Source organism: Doryrhamphus excisus, linkage group LG10 (assembly GCF_037039965.1).
Source record: "Doryrhamphus excisus strain RoL-2023G ecotype Guam linkage group LG10, RoL_Dexc_Guam_v1.1, whole genome shotgun sequence".
NCBI lineage: Eukaryota > Metazoa > Chordata > Actinopteri > Syngnathiformes > Syngnathidae > Doryrhamphus > Doryrhamphus excisus.
The window spans coordinates 2,690,248-2,717,571 of NC_136366.1; the positions used below are offsets into that span (position 1 = coordinate 2,690,248).

At 39.8% G+C, this 27,324-nt stretch overlaps 1 long non-coding RNA gene across 1 annotated transcript in view; it reads right to left on the minus strand.

Annotated features, from left to right (window-relative positions):
- LOC144901181 (uncharacterized) overlaps nt 1–27,324 on the minus strand; it is an 88,185-nt gene that overhangs the window by 52,128 nt on the left and 8,733 nt on the right. The gene's annotated exons all lie outside the window — the stretch shown is intronic.

Here is a 27,324-nt window from a genome sequence, read left to right on the forward strand (position 1 = left end):
CTCAGGCCCCAGGGTTTGTCTATGAAATTAAAATAAAGCGAATAAAGTTTGCCTTTGAAGAATGGTCAGATAGAGAAAAAGGGCTTAAACGACAGAATGAGAAAGAGACAAGGGGGAGGAGTGAGCTGTCGGGGGTCTCGTGGAGAAGTGGTGAGTGTGAAGGGGAGAGATTGGAGGGGCTGTGGGGTAAGCAATGGGAGTGCAATTAAAAGTGCACACACTGGCAAAAATCAGGGTGCTTTCAAGGCAGAGAGACCACAGACCTCTTTGTGGAACTCATCACACAAAGGCAATATGTTTGAAGATGATGAGAGTGCTGCTAACTGATAGTTAAAACAGTCCATGAGGTGCTGCGGCCCCCTGTCAGCCCACTCTGAGACCCTGCTTTCCTTCTTTTACTTGTCTTTCTTTTTGCTTCATGATATTTTCATTTTTTAGACCACATTTTCCAAAGAAAACGTAACAGAAATACTATACACAGAGAGAAACCAGTCCTTCTAATCGCAAGCGATACGACAATAAATCAATACATAAGACGACTGAACTGAACAAGAATGTTTGCAGTGTTCATCTTAGAGCTGCTGAGAATTAGGCTCTTACTGTGTAAACAAAGACTGCGTGTGAGCCTCTGGATCTGTAGAAGAGTACAGAGTTAGATCCTTACTGATCCGGTGTGTTGTCGTGATTAAGAAAAATCAATGATGCTACAATGTCTCGTGTGTAAATGCACAGTTCACACAGCATTTCTCAGTAAAGAGGGGCACTTCCTGTTTCTACTACAGATGTTTGATAAGACTGTTTAAGGGAAAGGAGCATTGAGTCCTCAACCGCACTAGATTGGGATTGTATATTAAAAAAAAAACACTAAACACTAACAAGATGGTTTGATGATAATAGATTGTCCTTGAACTTAAGTAAAACTAAAATCATGCTGTTTGGTAACAGCAGAAAGGACGCACCAGCAAATACAAAAAGACGATGTGGGCATTGAAAGGGTGAATGAAAACAAATTTCTGGGGATCACAATAGATGAAAATATGAGCTGGAAACCTCATATTACAAATATACAACATAAGGTGGCCAGAAATATTTCAGTATTGAACAAAACAAAACTTATTCTCAATCAGAAATCACTCCACACTGTTTATTGCTCTCTGGTTCTACCATATCTTACTTATTGTGTAGAAATATGGGCTAATAACTATAAAAGCAATCTCCACTCGCTAAATGTACTGCAAAAAAGGCCAGTAAGGATAATTCATAATGCCGCCTACAGAGAACATACTAACTCCTTATTTCTAAAATCAAAAATACTTCAACTTGCTGATATAGTTCATCTTCAAACAGCTAAAATAATGCACAAGGCTAAAAATAACCAATTAGCTAAAATGTCATCCAATACTTCTCTACAAGAGAGGAGAAATATGATCTCAGGGAAGAAGTACATTTGAAACACTTCTATGCTAGGACTACGTTATGCTAGCCATAGCATTTCAGTATGTGGAATCAAACTATGGAATGGATTGAGTAAGGAAATCAAACAATGCACAACGACGAGCCAATTCAAGAAACAATACAGGCTGTTGATGTTTGCTAAATACAAGGATGAAGAGTCTTGAACCAGTCATGATGTGCTATATATATCACTATATTGACACTTACTATGGTACCCATTATGTAATTGGATGGTCATATCACCTCGTACTTTGAGGTGCATTATTAAAAAAACAAAACAAAAAAAACAACCTTAAACTGTATTATGGAAAGCAGGAAGTGAACAAATGTAACAGTTACTGATTGTAAAAGTACCAGATGGATTTAATAAGCTTTGCTTCTTCCTACTCCTTTTGGACACGTGGAACTATGAACTGATTATGGGATGCACTCAATTGTAATCTGCTGCATGTTCAAATGAAATTAAACCATTACCATTACCATATGTTCTATGAAGGATTTCTCCCAAAAAATAGAATTGAAGGATTGTCCTTAATGCTTTCATTTTGGTTTCAACAGCCATGCTTCCATTCTTACAGATTCTTGTTTATCCACCCATCCTCTTCCCATTATCTGGGGTGAGGTCACAGATAAGGAGAAAAAGGTGTCTAGGAGGCGGTCTAACCAGTTGCCCGAGCCATGCCTGTGCTTCTCACTAAGTGGGAGCCCAGACACCCGAGCATTCTTGCATTTGTTATGAACAAGACCCCAACATACTTGAACTCCTCCACTTGATGCATAATCTCATTGCTGACTCGCCGAGGACGCTGCAACCTTTTCCAATTGAGTACCATGAACTGAGATTTGCAGGTGCTGATTCTCATTTGGCTGCTTCAATTGCTTCAGTGAGAGTTGGAGATCATGTCCTGATGAAGCCAGTCGTACTCGATATGATATACATCATCTGCAAAAAGGAGAAACCCATTAATCCATCCGTCCATCCATTTTCTTCCGGTTATCCAGGTCAGGGTCGCACGGGCAGCAGTCTCATTAGAGAAGTCCGGACTTCCCAGTCCCCAGCCAGCATTCCCAAACCAGATGTCCAGATGTAAGACATAATCCCTCCAGCATGTCCCAGGGAGTCAGCGAGGAGGCATCTGTACTAGATGCCGAACCCACATCAATCGGCTCTTCTCGATGTAAAGGAGCAGCAGCTCTACTCTGAGCTCCTCACCCTATCCCTTTGGGTGAGTCCAGCCACCCTACGGAGGAAACTCCTTTCGGCAGCTTGCATTCGCAATCTCGTCTTTGCAGTCACGACCCAAAGCTCATGACCATAGTTGAGGATGGAAATATAGATCAACCGGTAAATTGACCGCTCCGACTCAGCTTTCCCTTCACCACCACAGTCCGGTGCAATGATTGCATTACTGCAGACGCTGAGACAATCCACTGGTCAAGCTCACACTGCAACATTCTCTCCCTCGTGATCAAGATCCTGAAATACTTGAACTTCATCTGGGGCAAGATCTCGCTACCCACCCGGAGGGTGTAATCCCCTCTTTTCCAACTGAGAACCATGTTTTTGACCATGGTCCCAATATTGACTCAGGTTGCACGTAGAAATTTACTTTTTTTTACCTAAAAAGTTAGGAACAAAATTGGTGACCTTGGTAGGGTAGCCTTGCTATCTTGGAGTGGGCGGGGCATAAACTGGAAGTGGACATGGTTTAAATGGAAATGTACTGCATGGTGCTTACGTCTGCACGTTATTTTGAACAGTTAATGTTACCACTGTCTGTGTACTGCTAACTGAAAATTAACAGAATTATTATATTGCAAGTACTCCGGTTTCCTCCCACATTCCAAAAACATGCTAGGTTAATTAATTGGCGACTCCAAATTGTCCATAGGTATGAATGTGAGTGTGAATGGTTGTTTGTCTATATGTGCCTTGTGATTGGCTGGCCACCAGTCCAGGGTGTATCCCGCCTCTCGCACGAAGACAGCTGGGATAGGCTCCAGCACCTCCCGCGAACCCCGTGAGGATAAGCGGTAGAAAATGAATGAATGAATGAATTATATTGTAAGTAGCACACAAGTTTTAAGATGACTTCATGGAATAAGACAAAAATACATTTCAAGGAAAAAAGCGGTCATGTTATTCATGGAATAAGACAAAAATACATTTCAAGGGAAAAAGCGGTCATGGTACCGCTGATGCAGACAAACTTCAGTAACTTCAGATATAAACCGGCATAGCGGCGAGCTGAAAAAAAAATCTAATAAAGTGAAAGCAGTGTGACCAACACAACATGAGCAGTTTTTACCTCACCAATTGCACCGTATACGTGAATGAGGCACCGCTCAGCTCCTCTGTGAACGCCACTTGCATAGTCCGTGTAGGGAGAGGCAGTCACTGCGTGTGACTGGCCAATCACAGAGCGTGAAGAGCGAATACATAATGAGCATTTTATTTATACATGAATACGGATAATGAGGAAATGTACTTATCTGGCAAAAATGCATTATCCGTAACGGATACTCATTTATAACGAGTATCCCGCTCATTCATACTGTTTACATAATTGTCAAAACAAAATAACAAAATGTTGGATGGTTTTAGCCAACCTGTGGCTAAATAACACATCTGAAATGAAAAGGACAGTTGTAGCTTTTGTATGAGGTAAAGTCATCTAACTGTTCTTGTCTCCATCTCTTTCAGCTAATGGAACTTCAGACGAGAAGGCTCTTGAGTATTCCTGTATTAGACAAGGCCAAGCAGACTGGAGATTGAATAGAGTAAATTCTTATTGTAACATTTCAATTAGTCTTCTGACATTGCTCAAACCCTTACTTAATACGTTATCAACTGGGGCGGTTTTGTTTTGTTTTGCTGTACAAACATTGTAAATTGTTAAGATTTTCTGATCTGAAAGATATACGTATCTCGGCGTGTATTACATATATATTGGCCATTCTCTCCTTTCCTCACCTTGTGGAGGCCATAATAGCCAGTGATGTATCTCAGAGTTGACGTGTTTAATTGCATTCCTTCCACACTGTTCTGTAATGACAGCTGTTTTAAGGGCAAACCTTCCCCCAATGAGTGTCAAACACTATAAAACATACAATAAATCTACACATGCACACACATACATTAAGGGACACACTGGGCTTTGGTCATTTTCATGCAATAAAATCCTTGTGACTGTATGTGCGTAACAAAGTCAACCAGTATTAACACCACTTTTTCTCACATATCTATATACTTTAACTTGTTTTTATGGTTAAGAGTGCAATGTAAATACAACTTAGCTGTTTCCTTATTGCTCTGAACCTCTTTCAGGACATTTCAGTGGTGAAACTGTAAACTGAGTTTGATGACAGTTGTCCTGTCCTGTATGAACCAAGGAAAGCAAGGCATTTTTGTATTCATACATTCACAGAGCAACACAGCTTCCCATATCAGATAATTAAATACGTGGCCATGGAGTGACTATACAATGACTTACTTTCAGCTATTAAACTTTAAATTTCAAAATACCCTGTCACACAACTGCTGTCCCATCTCTAATACTACACCCAAAGATGTAAAATTTGCAAGTCGACTTCAAGCATTTCATTTGGTCCAGTGAATGCCAAAAACTAGGCAGTGTGGAAGGGGCGAGTAAGGTTTTGGATGACTGGTTTGGCTGACGGGAACAGTATCTTAACCTTGTCCAATTTTAGTGTGGTCAAGTGTGGCCCACATTAGGGGGCATGCCTCTCACCCAGTAAGCCTTTGGGTTTGAATGAATTGGTTTGTGTGATTCTAAAACAACCTGGCAAAGATTTTCATCCATTTTCTGTACCATTTTCTTATCCTCACAAGGGTCACGGGCATGCTGGAGCCTATCCCAGCTGTCTTCGGGCGAGAGGCGGGGTACACCCTGGACCAAATAATGTAAAACATTCAGAATTTGTTGTACTTGTTACAAGGACAATTAAGGACTATTCTATTCTATAACTAGAGAAGTGATCTTTCATGCAGTATTTTCTCTTCTGTGCAGGGGGCAAAAGCGAGGCGGATGCATCACAATGAAGTTCGTATTCACACAAATATGGTGTTACTAACGCTATTAAAAAAAAAGAAGAAATAAAATTAGCATTTTAACAGCAACTGCACTGTAAAATATGCATTTACTGAAGATGCAGTAGGCTCGTTTTAAAGGAATATAAAGGAATAAAACCCCACAACACAACACAGTCCATCCCACTGGATTGACAGGTGGAGTTGTTCTAGATTTCTCAAGTACTCAAGAACTCAAGAAGTCTACTTTGCTTTTTCTTTGGCTTTTGTGTTTTACATAAGGGCCCTGGTGATGCTGCCAAAGAGGAAAATGTATGGCAAGGATGTATTGTGCTTGATCTCTGATGTTGTATAAGAAAGTCAAACTCTAACAATACAGTGCAGTTTTTTTTTCCACCACAACAAACACACACAATCATAAACATACTGTCAAAGTATGACATTGACATTGTGAGAATTTTTGATACCGCTTTTGTAGTGGTTCTCATTTGAGTTTGAAAGCGTATCTGGGAGTGTACTTTTATAATGAAAAGCGGAAAATACTTAAAAAGACATAAGAATGTCACAAGTGAGAGTGTGGAGAGGGTAAGAATGGAACAAAGAACAAAAGGATAGAGAAACAGGGAAAGCATACATGCAGATGAAATAATGGAGAAAAAATGTAAGATGAAGGAAGCTCGGGAATGTAAAGTATGAATTGGCTTAATGAAAAGGCAGAACGTAGAGGCAACAGAAGTAGTGTTGTTTACCAGCCCTGCCATGGTTGGTTACACTAAACATATAGCAAATACAACACAACCATGCAGACTCTGTGTGGACTGTCACACTGTTGTGGCCCAGCAAGGTCTGAGAGGACATCTCAAAAGGGCTATTATGCTCCGGAAATGATCATTCATGCATTAGTGTTAAAATTCAACCAGCGAAACTTCTACATAGTCTCTTCTTGAGTGTCTTCTTCTACTAATTATGGGGTCAAAAAAGCAATTTGTACCATCAGAGATAATCTTCCCTGTTTTTTGCCTGACACATACACATGCTGAGGACGAGTAAAGATGAAATATGCACATAAACACCTCTCACATTATGCAAAGGCACCAGCTGCTGGTAACACCTCCCCAACAGGCTGGGAAGGACGAAAGAGAGAAATAATGCTTAGTTGGGCAGTGAAGGGGGGAGACCATGGATGGGCGGGTGGGCGTGTTGGAAAAAGCAGTACCGGAGGAGAGTGTGATGAGTGTAATGACTGTTGTTATCAGCTCTTTTATTTTTTAAAACAGGGGTTCAAAAGTTGTGTTGGTTGGCAAACTTCCATGCTGTTTCACACATTTGTTGTACACTGAGTTTGGGCAACTCACTAACTCAAAAGTTAAAAAGAAAAGTTAATCTGCAAAAGTTGAATTGATGCAAGTGGGCTCTTATTGTTTGTTGACACCTTTTGTCCAGTTCCGATATCGTTTTTCAGAGTTGTCCTATTTATGTCCCTGGTGGGTGGTGGTCACAATAAGGATGTTGTTGTTATTGTGGCCTGGCATTGCCGGTGAAGGACCGTCCTGCATAATAGGTCGTTAGTGGCCACTCTTCCAGTTGAGTTGAGATTTGATGATATATATTATAAGCAGACCTCCTCCTCTAGTTTGACAAAGATGGCTTCTTTGAGGGTGAGGTGGATTCTAGGGTGAGGAGATCAGCCATCCGAGAGGAGCTCAGAGCCTCAGTTTCAGTCTGTTTGCCTATCATCATTTTGTGGCACGAAAAAGGCAATGAAATAAATAATGCAAAACTGTGGAACTTACATTTCTGTGATTCCCGAAGCCCAAAGTAAGAAAATCTCATTGTGTACCAAATGCCTTTTGGTGCATCCAAAACATGCACTTTGACCCGACTCCAACAAAACATTACACTCGATTAAACATAAACAGCATACTGCACACATTGTTGCTAAAAGACAATCACGGAAGTGTATATGCAAATGAACTGATGTCTGCATTGGATTATTTGTCTGTTTTTTTGACAATAAAGAAAGTGACACTGATTCAATATCAGCAATATTGTGATTGATTGGGATTTAAGTGCAATTTTTGCAAACAGACAGAGTCACATTTTTTTTAATACTTTGCAGTATGCACTTTGCAATCTTAAACGTATTAAACGCAGAGAGCACGATTGTGCATCAGTCACTGACAGGGTTTTTTTGTCACTTGGTTCATTTGGTTTGGTTTTTAGAGTCAGTTGGAAAACTGCTTGTAGTACCGAACGCAGTGCATTTGAGAAAAATTAACAAGATCACCAACTTCACACAGCTCATTGAAAATAATTAAACACTAAAGTCTCAAGGATCACTTACGCGCATACACAGTACACATATAGTGGAATAATGAACAATACATTGAGCAACTTCTAATCAATCCATCAAAAATGGTCTCAAAAAAATGTCGATATTAATATAGTTGATTAGAAATCATTTGTAGGACAATTACTGTCCAGTAAAATGTCTTACTGTGACAGGCCTATGTATATGTCATCACATTACTCATTACATAAATGCATAAACAACCTCTGCTCATATATACGGTATCATATGCTTATCACAATGTCCTACCAGTTCTACTGCAATGATTGTCTCATTCGGTGGAAAGAAAGTTGTTTTGCCACCAAGCAGGCTACCAACCTATAGTTAAGGAGGACATTCAATAGCAACAGCAACCGCATGTAAACGTTAAAAAATTTGGCCATCTTCAACAAACAAGATGTTGCCTCAATTCAACCCTTTTGAGAATCTGCACAGACAAAAAAAAATGACTTAAACGTCTACACTAAAGAATTTCCAAAGTCCTAACTGCGAACAAACTGTTGAGATACTGAAACACATTTACTGTATGCTGGATGCATAACGTGGCAAGGAAGAGGGTGAGTGGGTACGCACGCACACGCAAACACACAATTTTGGTTTGCGTGCTCTCTCCAAACCTCCACACAGTGTAAGGGACAGGCCAGTGCTTTCAGAGGCATGTCAACTGGACACATTAACTCATAAAATACCCCTTCTCTATGAAATATGCAGTGCCAGGCCACAAGGATGGAAGTTGGATATCCATAATTGATGTAAATGAGGAGCTCTTCCACGGCAAACACTGTGCAAATCTGTCCTTCTTTCAGTGTGTGTGTGTGTGTGTGTGTGTGTGAAACAGACTTGTGGGCTGAATTTTAAGTCGTCAGAGGTAAGGTCATATCTTGTACCATCATGCAGTCAAGCTTTAAAAGAGTAGTGATGCAGTTAAGAACAAAACCAGGACAATGTAATCCAACATGCCACCGATGTTGAGTACATTTAGTGACTGGCTGAGTAGAGTGAGCAAGTTTGGTGATAAGTAAGAAAGATGTGTGACAATTTTGTTTTGACATGGGCACGATATAAAATCTTCTATACTGACCCTGTATAATATGATAACATCCTAGCGGTTAAATAATGTATGAATCTTCCTCTTTTTTTTTCAACTGCCTTGTCTGCCAAGTCGTTGGATGTTTAACTTGGCTGGCCTGCAAGCAGGATGAATATTTTACAGAGCATAACCGCCATCTCTTTCTCCATCACCATCTCTGACATGCAAACGAACATGATGATCGTTTTCACACACAGTAACCGAGGAGGGGGTGAGGGCGCGTGTCATAGATGATCTGCCGCTGCCTCCTTTCTTTGCATCCTCACTTATTGCCCAGGATGATCATTCTGGTCTTCTGACAGACAAGGTGATGCTTTTCTATATGCACAACAATGAGCGAATTCGAGAAACAATACAAGCAGTTGATGTTTGCTAAATACAAGAATGAAGAGTCTTGAACCAGTCATGATGTGCTATATATATCACTATATTGACACTTACTATGGTACCCATTATGTCATTGGATGCTCATATCACCTTGTACTTCGGTATGTGACAAAAAATAAAAAAAGTTAAAAAATTTAAAATAACTAAATAAAATTAATAAAAATTAATAAAATAAATTAATAAATAAAATAAATTTGCTAAATACAAGGATGAAGAGTCTTGAACCAGTCATGATGTGCTATATATGTATATCAATACATTGACACTTACTATGGTACCCATTATGTCATTGTTTGGTCATTATTAAACAAACAAAAAAAAAACCTAAACTGTATTATGGAAAGCAGGAAGTGAACAAATGTAACAGTTACTGATTGTAAAAGTACCAGATGGAGGGGTAGAATTTAATAAGCTTTGCTTCTTCCTACTCCTTTTGGACATGTGGAACTGGGAACTGATTATGGGATGCATTCAATTGTAATCTGATGCATGTTCAAATGAAATAAAACCATTACCATTGCCATTACCATATGCATCTTCATTTCAGTCTAGTAACTAAATTGTAGCAACTGTTAAGATATTAGATTAGAGTCAGTCTCAGTTGTATTCTTCACACTTCCATACTATGGTTTGGAAACAACTAACCGCGATAAACAATGGACAACTGTAATCCATAAGTATTTTCACTCACATTTAAAGTATAAAACTAATAATGTAAGATGATCGATGACTGTTAATGACCGTTAATGCCTCCAAAAAGTGTGTACGCAGCTACAATGTCCGCACATTCTCACATCAGGTCGGGTTTTATAACTCACATACTTTGCGTTGAAAACTGCAACTTTTCTTCCCTGTTTTGTGCATCCACAAACTTTATAGATGAAGCCAGAAGCCATTTCCACTTTCATTCACGCCACCTGGTGACTTAGAGTGTAACATGATGATCTCTGGGCTTTTCCTCTGCTCGCTTCCGTTAAATCAATGGCTATTTTGTCTCTGCTTTGACCTTGTGCATAAAGCAGGGAACAGTATTTGGATGAAATTACCATGACCTGTTTTTTGGAAAGACTTCAAGGTTATTAATGCAGAGTTGAGTATCAGAAAAGAGTGGTTTCTTCTTAATGACTATTATGTTAAATGGCAACCTCTAATCAAAACTGAGACGTAACTACAGTCTTGATTTTAATCACACTCACATCATCCCTTGCCAAATTCCTACAGGCGAAAAGCCATTCAAATTTTTGCAGCAATTCCTCACCTTGTGCAGCTATTTGTTGTCTAGTTTTAAACTGTGTAAAATCATATATTATTGAATACGGGGGAGGCGAGTCGAGAGAAGATAGTCAGAGGGAGGGCAAGCCACAGAGGGAGACCAAGGTCGGCTCGTTTTGCCTGAGGAGCTGTCGATCAATATCATTTGGTCAATAACTTCTTTATTACTACCACTATCACTCCAAGCACTTTTATCCTCTCTATCTCTCTAAATACTGTTCAAATATTGAACCATGTGCTAAAGTAAAATGCTGGGTCCCATCACATAAAAGACAAATAGATGCTCCGCTATGCTAATGTTTGCAATCCAAACATATTCATTCGACAGGGGAGAAAAATTAATGTGCTTCATCTCCATATTGCCATTTCCTTTTTAATTTTTATTGCACTTATTGATTCAATTCATGTATGAATAATTATTGATTTAAGGTGTGACTTTGCCAATGTCTGTTGATTTTCTGTTAGCTGGATTAACTCCTTATTTGAACATAGGAGGATGAAGTGTATACACGATAGTTTTGGGACGGTATTCCTACATTTCAACAGCCCTGCTATACATTTATAACTAAAAAAACAGTAAAATTCATATTTCAGCTTTGACGTTAATCTAGTCTGACCACAGGAGTGTTGTTCCATGTCAATGGCGCAGGTTTATTTTGTTTTTTTTAAGCCAATCATACTTTGGTTTTGCACCACCAGGCCACCTGTCCGGCCCACAGTGACATCAGCAAGTTTCTACCCTCTGGTTGGTTGACTGAGGAGGAGAAAGTAGCATCTCTGGTGAAATGTATTTTTCTTTAAAGGTTTTGTATTTTTCAGGTGATTATGTAAATATTACTTAATCAAACCCTTCAAAAACCCTTAATCACGAAGCTATATTCTTCTATTTAGTTGAGCGACAACTTTGCAACCATTAGTACTGCCGATCACTAGTGGAAATTTAACTTTAAAATTGAAGTTGAAAGCAGTTTTGTAGGTCAGGCGTATTGATGGCGATGTATTTGACTTAGATTATTAGCAATACATATTGGTGTGGAAGCGATCTGACACTTATTATGGCAAAAAATAAAAAATAAATCAGATTGACTGAAGACCCAGGTACCAAATGCACTGCCTGCCCCACCACTGTATGTGAATTACTAATGAATGCAGCTGTAAAAACTAAATCAGTAACCCAACTATGAAGACCAGACCAAGGATCAGGTCAGTGGAAAGCTTAAGCCAACCTGACTAAGAGCAAGGGGGAGTGCAAATAACGCATGTCAGGGAAAAAAGCTCTTGACATATCCTTTAATCACCGAAGTCGCAAAATTGCAATAAGCAATATTGCTGAATATAAAAAGCCATTTCAGCAAATATGGTTTTATGCAAAGTGAGGAAGTTATAGCCTTCCAACTACCGTATATTTGCGCCAGCGAGTCCGCCGTCACAATCCACACGCAGCATATACTTTCGCGGGGATCGCGGCATAGCCGGTCCTCAAACAAAAAATGCACTGATAACTGATTGAGAATGATTATAATCTGAGACATACTACTGTATTTACTGTATCTATTTATGTCATAACAGAGGTATATTATGACTCAGCAGTGCTGTGATACAGCTGATGATGATGGCTGGGTGTACACGAGAGATGGGGAAGAATATGGATCAGACATTTTGATGAGCTCTAATTCAGGAGACAGGGATTTTGAGCCTCACAAAAGGGGAACTGCACATTTTTTTTTAATTTTGCCCAAATTTCACAATCCTTATATGAAACAAGAAAACAGATTTCTTACTCTTTTCTGTGCATTCCCGTATGATCAAAATCAATGCGCCAAAAAAAGACGTTCTGGTGATGTTATAAATCCTCAAAATATAATAAGATACTGTAAGTATTACATGTTATCACCATTGTACTTGCTGTTGAATGTACTATCCTGTATGATCACAGCATGTATATAAAATGATGAAATGTTGTTATAGGGTTTTTGTAGTCGAACTACGTGTGTCCCAATGAAGTGCATTGTTAGCTAGCTCATATTAACTTGTTTTCTGGAGTTATAATGCACAGAAAAGGGAAATAAATATGTGTTCATGTTTCACACAAGGATAGTTCCCCTGACCAACTTTGACAGTCTAATTTATGCACACTCGATGTTGTGGAATAATAAACAAAATATACAATGTTGGCATTTCCGTGCAACATTCTGTAATGATGGTGTACCACACAAACATCAATGAAGATCGGTTTGCCTTCTAACCAGGACAGCTTTATTTACTGAAGAGATAACCTAGTAATACAGGCTACAGTTCTAGCCGTATTACACGTTGATATACTCACAGCGAGAACCTGTCACAAATTCTCACACAGTCAATTTCCCTTACAGTACCCATTCCTTCTCAGGAATCCCAACAGTCCTTGCACCCATCTTAACAAGACAGTAGCATATAGTATCGCTGTAACAGTGGAAGCCAACTGAATCAGACACATCTTTTACGGATCATTACATTGCCCTCCAACATAAGTCCCAAGTCCCTGAGGGAACAACTAAGTCTCTGAGGTAGGTAGGTAATCGATGTCACCTCTTTAACCTCCTGGGGATACCGATTGGTACGGGAATTACTGCAATGTATGTATAAAGAACAGGCATATGCACATATGCGTTCAAGAAAATGGGGCAAGAGTGTCCCAGAATTATTTGCAGGGCCTGGACGAAACGTTACGGCTGGTCAGTAATCTGGTCATTGCTGACCACTTGGAAAAGTAGTCCATTGCTGCAAACACATAACGTTTGGGGCCCACAGTCACCTTTTACACGGGTGCCTACTAGGTTGCTACTAGAGCTGTGCATCGGGCCCTTCAGGTTTTCATACCCGGGAGACGTAGACTTCACACCTAAGACAGTAAGTCCTGCTCTTCCTTTCCTGAAGTGGCCTAAGCTGACCCTGTACTGCCATAGCAATGCTCTGACACAGCCATCTTTAGCAATCTTTGTACTCTAACCGCCACTCCTTGCCAGCAGCACTCCTTTCTTTTGTTTCAAATTTAGCCTACTGTACTTTGGTGGTGATGGAAAGCCCTGTGACATTGTGTCATGGCAGCCTTCGTCCAATCTGAAGCCACTGCAATACCGGCTGGAGGTCTGTTTCCTGCTCCTGCTGCACTCTCCACTCAGGCACATTCATCACCTGCAGCATTCTGCGGGGGAGTTGTGCTGTCTTGACTGGCTCTATGAACTCCTTCTCCCACTCCCTTTCCTCCCATTTCTCGCAGCAACCTGTGGCAGCACATGAGTGGCAAAACAGACTCTGCGTTTCAGCAGTGCACTTCTGACTTGTGCGGTACAGTGAAGTTGAAAACCTGCAGTTCTTCCAGCCAGCGGGCAACCTGACCTTTCGGCTCGTTGAACATCAACCATTGCAGGCCATCAGGATCAGTACTGGTTGCACCACACAGGTATTATTTGAAGTGCCTCACAAAAGCCAGAATCTCATGAAGTGTAACAAAGCGGCAGTTGTGGAATGATGACCGGGGACACCCACCTGCAACTAAAGGAGGCCTGCCCTAGAAAGCTTTTTAGCTGGGTTTGGGTTCGCAGGGGTGGGTCATGGCGATACCTTTTAATGCCAACTTATGGCTCAGGAACCTCTCTCCGCAGAATCATTGTCAGGGTGCAGGATTTAGACCTGCAGCTGCCACCTTCCCCGATGCCACTTGAAAGGATCGCTCATTCATCAGGTCATCCACGTACACCAAGCAAAACTCCATTAATCTCGCAAAAACGTCTAGGGTCTTACAAAACATTTTAGTCAACCATTTCGTTACCTACCCCTGCAGTACCTTTGTGTCTCCCACCTGTGGTTCAGTTTTTCAGTATCTGTTCATTCTTACTGTGCCATTGGTTCCTTTATAACCATGTCTGCCATTAGTTCCACCTGGTTGACTTGCTTATTAATGGTTTTAAACAAGCCTATAGCCTGTGAGTGTGCACTTAAATACTATTATGGAACAAATGCAAGCTTTGCATCACGTTATCTAATGCCTTACAATCCACAAATGTGTAGGAATTGAGTTACCGTTGTTTTCTATATTACACTGTCATGCACAGACTCTCATAAATGTATTATGCTAGTGTGATAATACACTGTCACGCATCACATATCCTGCGTGAAAAAGTGAGCACAACCATCCCTCAATATTTATATCAAACATACAACAGATACGTGCAAATACAGACGAATAAATATAAAATGAAGCGAGCGCAGGCAATTAGAGTCTCTGGAAGATTGAAGTCCTTTATTTTGTCACGTGAAGTTCCTGTTATGGAAATGTTTCAACATTTTCCAAATGTCTTCAGCATCTAAAGATTTATTGATACCACAGCAGACCTTTCATGTCTCGATGGGTTAATGTGAGCGTGAACGATTGTCTCTATACATGTCCTGTGATGACTGGTGACCAGTCAAGGGTGACGTCCGCCATTTGCCCAAAGTCAGGCCGCAGCTCTGGCAAGAGTAAACATTATGAAGTAGATGGAGCCTGAAGGTGGTTTCTGTCAAATATAAATATTCAATGTCAATTAATACAAGACTACTGTACAATTAAAAAGCTTAATCAAGGGGTTTTCCAAAGTGCGGCTTGAGAAACATTTGCTGCCCGTTGCACTTTTTTTTAATTGGCTTGCAGCACATTCTAAAAATAAATTTTAACAAGAAAACTACAAAAATGGCAAAAAAAGAACAATGTCATTCTTAATGGCATAGCGTTAAAATATTACAGAAAAAAGTCACAATATTATGAGAATCCAACCAAACCAAGTAAAAGATGTATTTTAGGAAATTAGGTAGTGTAAAAACTTATAACATGCTAGAAGTCATAATCCCTGGCCACCACTCAAGGGTGTATCCCTCCTCTCGCTCGAAGCCAGCTGGGATAGGCTCCAGCACAAAGTCATAATCTTACAAGAAGAAAATGTATGAAGATTATTTGAGAAGAAAGTTTAAATGGGCTGCACGGTGGTCGAGTGGTTAGCGCGCAGACCTCACAGTTAGGAGACCAGGGTTCAATTCCACCCTCGGCCATCTCTGTGTGGAGTTTGCATGTTCTCCCCATGCCTGCGTGGGTTTTCTCCGGGTACTCCGGTTTCCTCCCACATTCCAAAAACATGCTAGGTTAATTAGCGACTCCAAATTGTCCATAGGTATGAATGTGAGTGTGAATGGTTGTTTGTCTATATGTGCCCTGTGATTGGCTGGCCACCAGTCCAGGGTGTACCCTGCCTCTCGCCCAAAGACAGCTGGGATAGGCTTCAGCGACCCGTGAGGAAAAGCGGTAGAAAATGAATGAATGAATGAAAGTTTAAATGACCAAAAACAAAACAGCAACATGAGCGGAGTTAATACAAATTGCTTTTAGACACAACTGATTGTGAGGAATTGTGCACCTGGAGGGCAGCAAACTGTACAAGCGTAAGCGTAAAAGGGCAAAATATTGTATTAAGTTGATTTTAAACACAAGTTGCTGTTCACAATGAATCGTTTTTCATGGAGAAAATGAGGTGCGTCCCCATGATGCATTGATAGTGAGTGTACCGCATCCTTTCAGAATTTAATGCATTAGTTACGCAGGTCTCGTACTTATCACCATCATTCCTAATCCCAATCTGACAGGGATAAAGATGCAAGTTTCCATGTACAAAGCGTTTATTATAACATTAGGTCTTTGGTGGTTGGGTTGTGAAGTTCCACATGGCTAATAACAGCCCTGAATCTCCTCAGGACCCTGATCTTTTATTCAAGTCAGCCCTTGTGCAGTCCAACAAACTTCATTTATATTACATGTCCTAGTCAGCAGTATGGAGGGATACATTAGCATACAGAGTCGTGGACACAGTGATTACAGCCTGACAGGCGACTTACACGCCCCCTGCAAAGAACTGAACATGTCTTCATTTTATTTTTTTCCCTCTTTCCTCTGTCCTTCTATGGCCCGGAGCAGTTGATACAAGGGTTTATAATAGAGCAGAACACAGGAGAGATGAGGCGAGGGGAGCTTTAATAATGAATGGATGATGCTGGTGATGGGAAAAAGTGAAGCATGGAGGAAGCTCGAGAGAAAGTGAGATATTTAATTAAAGCTGATTTTATATATATATATATATATATATATATATATATATATACAGCCAATCACAGGGCACACATATAGACAAACAACCATTCACACTCACATTCATACCTGTGGACAATTTGCAGTCGCCAATTAACCTAGCATGTTTTTGGAATGTGGGAGGAAACCGGAGAAAACCCATGCATGCACGGGGAGAACATGCAAACTCCACAGAGATGGCCGAGGGTGGAATCGTGCGCGCTAACCACGACCACCGTGCAGCCCCAAATAAGACGTTTGTGTTACAATAATGTGTGTTCTGGATATGAGGAGAACAAGTAGTCAGATCAGGGGTTCAGAGATAAGTTTAACCCTGGAGTGGATTAGGTCTGCAATTATATTTTTTCTGATTATTATTGATTATGTTAATATTATTATTATATTAATTATTCAAATTTGGAATAAAAGTCTATCGTTGCGATGCTCAGGTGCTTGTGTGTCTCACCCAACATTACCGTAACATTACTGACAACTAGTGACAAGTGTAGAAATTTGTGTATTTTGGTATTTTACTCCATTTAGTCATTTTTATGCTTGAAAATTATTAATTTTGTTTTGTTTTTTTTCTTCCTTTTTTATTTCGAACATGAAAAACATCCAAAGCAAAACAAACCAACCAAAATAAATACAAATAAAAATACTTATGTATATATAAACGTACAAATGTTCGAAATTTGGGAAACAAATCCATGACATTTGCTTAGAAATACAAATGTAACTAATAATAGGCCGTATTCAACCATAAAACAGCTTGATTTATTAATATATTATATATATTTGTTGTGTCATTGCCATGGTGTTATCACCATCTATCTCATAGATTATTATTTACAAAGCAAAATTATTTTATTGGTACAATATTTGTTCATTATGAGTTGTACTGAGGGGTCGCATTGTGGACAAGTGGTTAGCACGTTGGCCACACAGTCAGGAAATTGGGAAGATTTGAGTTGGATTCTCTTGGGCATCTCTGGAGTGTGCTTGGGTTTTCTCAGGATTCTCCGGTTTCCTCCCACATTCCAAAAATTAAGTTAATTGGCGACTCCAAATTGTCCATAGTTATGAATGTGAGTGTGAATGGTCGTTTGTCTATATGTGCCCTGTGATTGGCTGGCGACCGGTCCAGGGTGTACCCCTCCTCTTGCCCCAAGACAGTTGGGATAGGTTAGGGCTTGTATTACAACCATGGCGTTGTTGTTAGAAAGAGCTGAAAAAGGCATAACAGCAATGGCTGTGTTTTTGGAATATGGAAAACGGAACAGCATATATCAGAAATTACTGTGATATTCCTAAGAAGCACAAGAGTTTAAGTGTGTGTGTGTATGAGAGAGCGAGAGAGAGAGATTGAGTTTCAGGAACGAAAGAACTATGTAAATGGGAGTTGGGGGTGGGGGGACGCAGTAATGTATTCAGGACAGGCCTGGCTAACCACTGCTATCAAAGGGACCTGCCTGACGAACTGTAATAACTGGAAAATTATTTTGATAGCCTGAAACAATCTTGGATATCACAGAACTTTATTAAAATAATATCAAATCAAATTAGCCTGTATCCCCATAATGAATTAAGTAACAGGTTACGCCGATATTAATCTCCTGGCTGGCTCGCAGGCATGACGGCTCCAGCATTTAATCAGGTCTGCGGCTCTCTCCCTCCCTCTCTCCATGGGAAGGTCTTTCAACGCACACATCCAGGAGAAATCCTCCACGAGCTGACAGCCTCGTAGCGGTGTGGCAGTAAAGTGAGGAAAGCTTCAAACGACACACCCTGCCTCACTCGCAAAAATAGGGAGGGTGATTTTGCCCCATTTCCCGACATCGTCACTCAACCCCGGTGAGGTTATTCAAGAGCAAATTCTGTGTCTCAGATGTGTGTGTGTGTGTGTGTGCTCGGAGGGGATGTGGGGCAAGTGGGGTCTCTGGAGAGTTGTGATTAGCGGCTGACCCAAAGGGAGAGAAATGAGAAGCACACCTCCCCTTCTTTGAGTCCCAGTCCCCACGTTCGTGCCAAGTCAATATAAATTGCATGCACAGCCAAAAGGGTTTTTTTTGCTTGATAAGTCAAGTTTAAAAAAGGATCATAACAAAAGGCTAACTACCAAATAAATGTAACCTCAAGCTACACTGGGAAAGATGGTTATGTAAAAGCTCATAAGCTTTCTATGCAGTATACATGTCATCTATGCATTGTATTTTTTAACCGAAACACTGTGATGAAGTGATGAAACACTAATGACTAATTCTACTTAATACATTCATTTTCTACCGCTTTTCCTCACGAGGATCGTGGGGGTGCTGGAGCCTATCCCAGCTGTCTTCGGGCGAGAGGCGGGGTACACCCTGAAATGGTGGCCAGCCAATCACAGGGCACATATAGACAAACAACCATTCACACTCACATTCATACCTATGGACAATTTGGAGTCGCTAATTAACCTAGCATGTTTTTGGAATGTGGGAGGAAACCGGAGTACCCGGAGAAAACCCACGCAGGCATGGGGAGAACATGCAAACTCCACACAGAGATGGCCGAGGGTGGAATTGAACCCTAGTCTCCTAGCTAACCACTCGACCGCCATGCCGCCCTACTTAATACATTTTTTGATATAATGTAGTGTTCTGTAGATATCCATAAGACCAACATCAACTAACATACTGTGACAAAATTGACTATAAATTGATCAAAATAACTTGCTGCACGGCGGTCATGTGGTTAGCGCGCCGACCTCACAGCGAGGAGATCCGGGTTCAATTTCACCCTCGGCCATCTCTGTGGAATTTGCATGTTCACATTCATACCTATGGACAATTTGGAGTCACCAATTAACCTAGCATGTTTTTGGAAGGTGGGAGGAAACCAGAGTACCCGCATGCACGGGTTTTCTTCAGGTACTCCGGTTTCCTCCCACATTCCAAAAAATGCTAGCTTAATTGGCGACTCCAAATTGTCCATAGGTATGAATGTGAGTGTGAATGGTTGTTTGTCTATATGTGCCCTTTGATTGGCTGGCCACCAGTCCAGGGTGTACCCTGCTTCTCGCCCGAACACAGCTGTGATAGGCTCCAGCACCTCCCACGACCCTCTTAAGGATAAGCGGTACAAAATGAATGAATGAATGATCAAAATAACCAAAACATGTAGTGATATTCTTGTAACAAAATCTTTGTAATTTGCGTGGTTTGGCTCTAAATTATAATTTGTTGGTTTGTTAGAAGTAACATAGAATTACATATCAACAAACTGTAATTTACATGACAAGTTTGAACAGTGATAACACATTTATGACATCTGTTTTGCCAGTAGAGAAATCACACCATGTAAACATCTCTGTAATAAGTAAGGCCAATATCTGGTAGTTGCTACCTCAGAAACCTCCATTAGAAACATATAGCAGAAGTTCATTTCTCCATCTTCACTGAGGGACACAAGTCTTAATTCAATAATCGGGCCTTATAAGTGCCAACATGACTGGGCCCCTGTGCATAAATCCCCATAAAGTAATAAATAATAAAGAAATTACTCAGAAAAGAAATTACTCAGTGAACTGTCCATTGTCTAGTCTGCATTGTTGGTCTTGGTTTAAGTAGTGTATGTATACTGTACATCAACCAAGGATGGATATCCGAATCGACTGTCATTACAACCACATGACAGAGGAATATAAAGACTATTAAAAGTGTATGTCTCTCGAGTAGGGCTCATGAAAAAGGAGAACCTCTTCTCTCGGTTTCTGCCACCACCTCTAGTCCCCCACCCACCCCTTCTTATGTCCTCCACCTCACACCCCCTGGCTGATATTGCTGTCGCTTCCCTCTTATCTGTCCCCTGCCTGCCGTCTTTCTTCTCCCCGCCCCCTCCTTCTTGTTGTGTTGCCCGGCAGACGCCGCCGCATAGTCCACCTCAGGGTGGGAGTGATGGTAAGGACACAAAATCTTTTGATGCAGCCGTTTGTACAGATAACATCTGAACTTGCTGCGCCTTTGCCAGGCAGCGTTGACAGATGTAGCGAGACCCTTCCACAGCTCCCAGCTATTGGATATCTGCTGGTACTGTGCGTGTATGTGTGTGTGTGTGTGTGTGTGTGTGTGTGTGTGTGTGTGTGTGTGTGTGAATGTGTGTGTGCGTGAGATATCCAAGCAAAAGGTTGCACACAAATGTCTTCAAGAACAAATTTCTCATCCAAACACATTTACACTTACACACATCCCAATAGGGTTTCAAACAGCATGCAGCCCCCACCCCCCCAAAAAATAACTTGTCACTCATATTCTCATATTTATATCATATAAAACCATCTTTCCTATTAAAGTCAGGGGCACTTAGAGACGCAATTGTGAAATATGAACCTTTTTATCTCTCAATCCAGGTACATTCATCCCTGCATGTCGGGGCGTATGTCCTTGAACTTCTGCATCACACACACACACACACACACACACACACAACTAGCACTCAGTCCATATTCCCATTTTATGGTCTCAAAGAGTGACACATTTGGTCTCGAAATAGAACTAAGAGAGCGAGCGAGAAAAAAAACGTCACAAAGTGATGCATTTCCAAAGTGTCCCTGTGTCCATATCGTGGCACGTTTCAATGACGGCGTGCAGACCTGCTGATATCAGGGAGGAAATAACCGGCAGCATATTTGGTGAAGAGCCGTGAAATAATGATGACATGACACTGACTTCTGTAATGATGAGGCAATTTCTTTACATGTTCTCTTCACTTGATTTGTGGTTGCTTTACAGGTTATAAATGACTTTAAAATGTTTCTAGAGTCTTTATGCACCTGTGTACCTGTGTTCGGGGGGGTTGCATGATGGCTGTGACTGTGCGTGTGTGTGTATGTAAGTGTGTGTATGCACTTCCCTCCAGAGGGGTATGAGTATGTGCCATCTGGCAGCTCAGGAGGATGAGGAAGCTGGGGGGGCTTCCCGTTATGATGGCTCCTCCGCCCCCCTCTACAACCCCAGTAGACCTCTGTATCCCTTACCCCCTCAAGACACACACACTCACACAAAGCCAGATAGACATATGCTGCAAAACGGGCCTGCTATTGTTCACCTACTTCCACTCCATTACCATTTGTCGTCAGGCGCAAGAGTGTGAACTCCACACAACGCTGTCTGCTTGGAGTCATGTGACTTGTTTTTTTTTAGTAAAAGAAAGACAAAACCAACATTGTTCAGCTTACTTAAGCACAGCAATTAATAGTTTAAATACGACCATGATGGTTGCAATTTTTTCTAGAATAATTATTGCCTTAAATTAGTTCTTTTACTTTATTGTCCTGTCCGAAAGACAAAATAAATCACGACTGGCTATGAAATTAACTGCATTGACAGGAATAACAGAAAAGTAGGAATAGTGACTGTGTACTTGGACCAACATCTGAGCCACAAAATAGTAAAGACAATGCCATTAACTATTGATAACACTTTGGAATGTAAATGATTTTAATATGTAAAGACAAAAGCAAAAATGTATTAATAAATTGTTTATATAGATCACTACCATCGGAATGTTCAAAGTTTGGATTCAATCCAAAAATATGCTCGTATGTGGACACTTTAACTGGATCCACATAAGAACAAAATAATAGATCACATTATAGATTCAATGTACAGTTTGAGTCTATTTCCTAAAATGACCAGACCAAGTAGAACGAGATGATGCAATGTCAGCAATGCTGAAAAGCTGAAGCAAAACTGCAACGCTTTGATATGGTGTGAAAATCTAAATTTAAAATGAACATATGAGTTTGGAAGCTGAAGCTGGACTGAAATGCTGTGGAAATGCGCTAAAACGTAGAATGAAAGTAAGAGTACATGAAGAATGAAGAAAAAGGTGGAATACAGTGTGGACAACATTTTGTTGGTGTGCCTATGCAATCCAAAATCCAAAAAGTCAATTCAATGATTGCAATCACGAATTAATGTTATCAGGAAATCAGTTGTCACGTCAGTTTAGCCATTGCCCCATTTACTTGATGGCAGTGATAAGACGACAATGATTTCTGTCTGGTGTAAACTGTGCACAACAATAATGAGGAAATTGGGAAGCGGGACTCGAACCATGTACCTTGGATTGGGAAGCACGTATTTATCAACCAAGCCATGCCCTCACTGTCAAAAGGACAAAGTGATTCAGTAATGGAAAATTTTAAGTGACTTTTCACCAGCGGGGGGCGCCATGTAAATTACTCATTCATTTTTCATGGGAAAATTTTCACAGAAAATATAAAATTATAAATGTTGGAATTGGTAGCTGAACATTTTGATTTTGGATTTGTTTGAATTGGTATATTTTTATACCAATTAAAATATTCAAATATTGATAATATTTTTATAATTTTTAATAATATTTTTAATAATAAATAAAAATATATAAATGTAAATAATTTATTTAAAAAAAATTGTATTGTGTTATGGACTACAATAGAACAATTACCAGTACAAAAAGCTTTCTATATCTTCCAGAATCTGCACCTATGCCAGCTGTATTTCTTTGGACTTCCCTGAAGTGCTCCGGAGGACTTCCGGATAGCTGCCGAACTCAACTTAATAGGATAAGCGGTATCAGAGTTGATAATAAACTTTGATGTATATTTTGAAAATGTCCTGAATCCGATCCAGAAGTACAGACTGGACAGCCCAAAGTTTCATGTGGTCATTACACGTATTTTAAATGAATGGTATCAGTTTTTGGAGTCGAGTGTTAAACCGATCCATACATACGCAAATAAAAAGTGTACCAAATGAAAACCAAAACCAAAACTATAGAAAAACGAATGCATGCACACAGGGTCCATCGTCTTCTTACTCACTTCTGCCCATACAATGAAGTTTTCCTACTCTGGAAGCTGTTTTGAAAAAATACAATTTCAGGCACGGAGAATGCTGTTTCCGTGTGGATGAAAGGCTGGGAGATGAATAAGATGTCACAATATAGAATCACGAAATATAAAAATGTACGACTGCTACCTGCTTTCTGAAGCAGACAGTGAGATGAGTTCTTCATACAGAAAAGGAACACTCTTGTTTCTAGAGTTCCTCGGGGGAACAAAAGCTGAAGGACATTTTTTGGTATTGAGCTGAGGGCAGGCCTGGTGTGGCTAATGGTTCTCGTTTTTGGGCCGCGAGGACCAGTGATGGAGGGTAAATATCCATCCATTATCTATACAGCTGGATACCATTGGGATACATCCTGGACAGATTGCCAGGCAATCGCAGGGCCGACACCTAGAGACAGAAAACTATGCCCATCAATTAACCTTACTGCATGTTTTTGGTGTGTGGGAGGAAGCTGGAGGACCCAGAGAGTGAAAAGGATTGCACACAAAAACTTCTTGCTGTGTGTTGACAATGCTCACCACTGCGCAAAAATGCCACCTGGTCAGTAAATGCTATCATTTAAGTGGAATTGATCCTGTAGACACACAGGAGCAAGTTGGCTTCACTGCATGGAATTCCCAGGAGGGGGGCACAACATGATGGGTATGGCCCAGCAAGTTTATCGTAGGTCCACAAAACTTGTCAAAAAGGTAATCACTCAAAGCCACAGAAACAGTGCAGTGCATTTTATTTTATTTGTGTTGAGTGTTCAGCAGAAATCAGCAGTAATTTTATAAAAACGACATCAATGAAATAAAACCATCTATTTTAGTAACATTAAGGTGAAACATTAAAGAAAATTATGTTATTTTCTTAAAGTCTACATATATTCAGTATGGCATGATTATTAATACGTATATAGAGTATCATGGTATAAAGTTGTAATACAGTATTGTGATATTATATTTACAAAAACAAAGTTAAAATACTGTAGTTGGGAAAAACAAAGGTGTAATTTTTCTAAGAATAAATTAAAAATATCAAGAAAAAGTAGTATTCAAACAAGAGAAAAAAAGCTACATTTTACGAGAATGAACTCGTAATATTTTCAGAAAGAAATAATAAAAAACACTTTATTTTTTGAAGTTGTAAAATGACAAAAAAAAACAAAATTGTTGGTAAATTTTGGTAAATTAGTTTGTGGAAAAAGTTTATTATGAGAATAAAATTAAAATATCAATGGAATAAACCCGATTTCATGAAAATAAATTATAAATATCAAGAAAAGTTGTATTCAAACAAGAGAAAAAAAGCAAAATTTTACGAGAATGAACGCGTAATATTTTGAGAAAGAAATTATACAAAACACTTTATTTTTCGAAGTCGTAAAACAAACAAAACAAAATTGGTTGTAAATTTCCGGAAATTAGTTTGTGGAAAAAGTTTATTATGAGAATAAAATAAAAATATCATTGGAATAAACCCAATATTATGAGAAGAAAATTTAAAAAGTTAAAAATCTGCAAAAAATAGAGAAAATAATTGCAAACTGAATGCCATAATAATAATAAATTTTTTAGTAATTCATATTTTTTAGCATACAGTCGGTTTCTCAGTGTTCATTTTTCAGTATGTGTCACCCCTCTTGTATATAAAACAATTTAACGTGTCATATCATCTAGTATTTGTACTTCACAGAGTACCAGTACCAGCCCATATGAGTATCATTAGCCCTGTATAGACTGGACACAGAGTCTCTCAGACTGAGAGAATTATGTGATGCTATCTGCCTGACCTGCTGATGTGCGAATGTGGTGTTTGCATCAGTGTTGTCTTCTGTATCACTGAAGGTGCCAGGGGAGAAGGGTCACGGCAGTCAGCCAGATAAGGACCACCTGCACTACAAGAATAAACATTTGACCAGCTTTGCTTTCAAAGGTTAAGCTCATGATCGCATTTTGCTATGTTCTTTGGGGAGTTGCATCATTCATCGCTTCATTTTCTACCGCAGGTAGCCTTCCTACTTGACTACAGTCCCTTTTCCATTGCGTGGTAGCAACCTGCTTCACCACGGCAGCACCCATTATCAAAATAATGCACTTTGTAGAGAGCCTACTTATAGGCTTCTTGAGGGTGAAAAAGTTTCAATGAATAATTATTGAAAATAACTATCCATTCTATTCAATAAAATGAAGATTTCATTCCCATTAAAGCATCTTGATGCACCATCTTGAAACAGGCACATTGCCAATTCAATTATAGAATTCATGAACACTTTTGAATTAAATACATTTTCTTTGATCATATTTTTTCGTGTGTGTAAATGTGTGTGTTGATGATGAAGGATTAGTTTGCATGCAGGGACCATGTCTGCTGTATGATTTGGAGCCAAAAAAAAAATCTGTACAAAAATGGAGTTTTAATGTCATTTTATGTCAGATATTCACAGTCATGATCTCTCGATGGCAAAGGAAAAGGGGCTTTTTCTGTTTGAATGCTTTCACATTGTTTTTGCATAAGCAAGGCCTCTCGCGACGTGTCTTTGCTGCTGAGGTGCCGTAAGACAGTAATGGTAATGGAAAATACTGAAATATTTCTGGCCACCTTATGTTGTTTATTTGTAATATGAGGTTTCCAGCTCATATTTTCATCTATTGTGATCCCCAGAAATTTATTTTCGTTCACCTTTTCAATATCCACACTGTCTATTTGTATTTGCTGGTGCGTGTCCTTTCTGCTGTTACCAAACAGCATGATTTTAGTTTTACTTAGGTTCAAGGACAATCTATTATCATCAAAACCATCTTTTTAGTGTGACCATTTCTTCTCTGACCTTTGTACTGATTTTGTCTGTACTCCCTCCAGAACAAAAAGCAATGGTATCATCCGCAAATAATACCAGCTTTAAGTCTTCCGTAACTTTGGAGATATCATTGATGTAAAAGTTGAACAATTTTGGCCCCAGTATTGACCCCTGGGGAACTCCGCACATAATATATGAATTTGCAGATGTGTCATTTGAAACTCCATTAAAGATCTTGAGGGTTACGGAACAAAAAAGTGAAATGCCGAGGATCGGGACAAATGAAGATTGCTACTGATGGACGAGTGCAGTCCAGTAAACATCAGACAGCATCTGTGTTTGATGGCGTTTTAGCAAAACGCCCAAGTATAATGCAGCAGTGTACTCAGCAAACCTGGTGTCTTCCACCGATAAGAGGCTGATCAACTTGTCCAAAGAATTGAATTATTTTTCTATTTGCACAGACAAGCAAGTGTTGTCCAGCATTTTGGCTGCTTTTTGATTGATCATCACACTCGGAAATGGCACTGAAGTTCAATAAAGTAGACAAGTTTGTTTTGGGTTTTCACGAAAATTGAATGATTGGAGCATCTCAAGTACTTACCCATGCACTAGTAAATCCAATATTGTCTTTCTTGGCCGTTATGTCTAATTCATAGACACAACATTATGCAAAGATGTTACTACATGTCTCCATAAATAATTCTTTAATTCTCTGTGTGTGAAAACTCCTCCATTAAATTCAGATTGAACTGATCAACGGTGTATTGACAGCCTGTCCTCCAAGTGAACACCAGAAGTGCTTCTGTGTCATGTGGATCAACCCAACAATAGAGCACTTCACCCGACACAAGTCTCCTGCATTAGAGTTTTTTCACCCATGGCAACCTTTTTTTAATATGTGTATTTAATTTTTGAAAGATAATTCA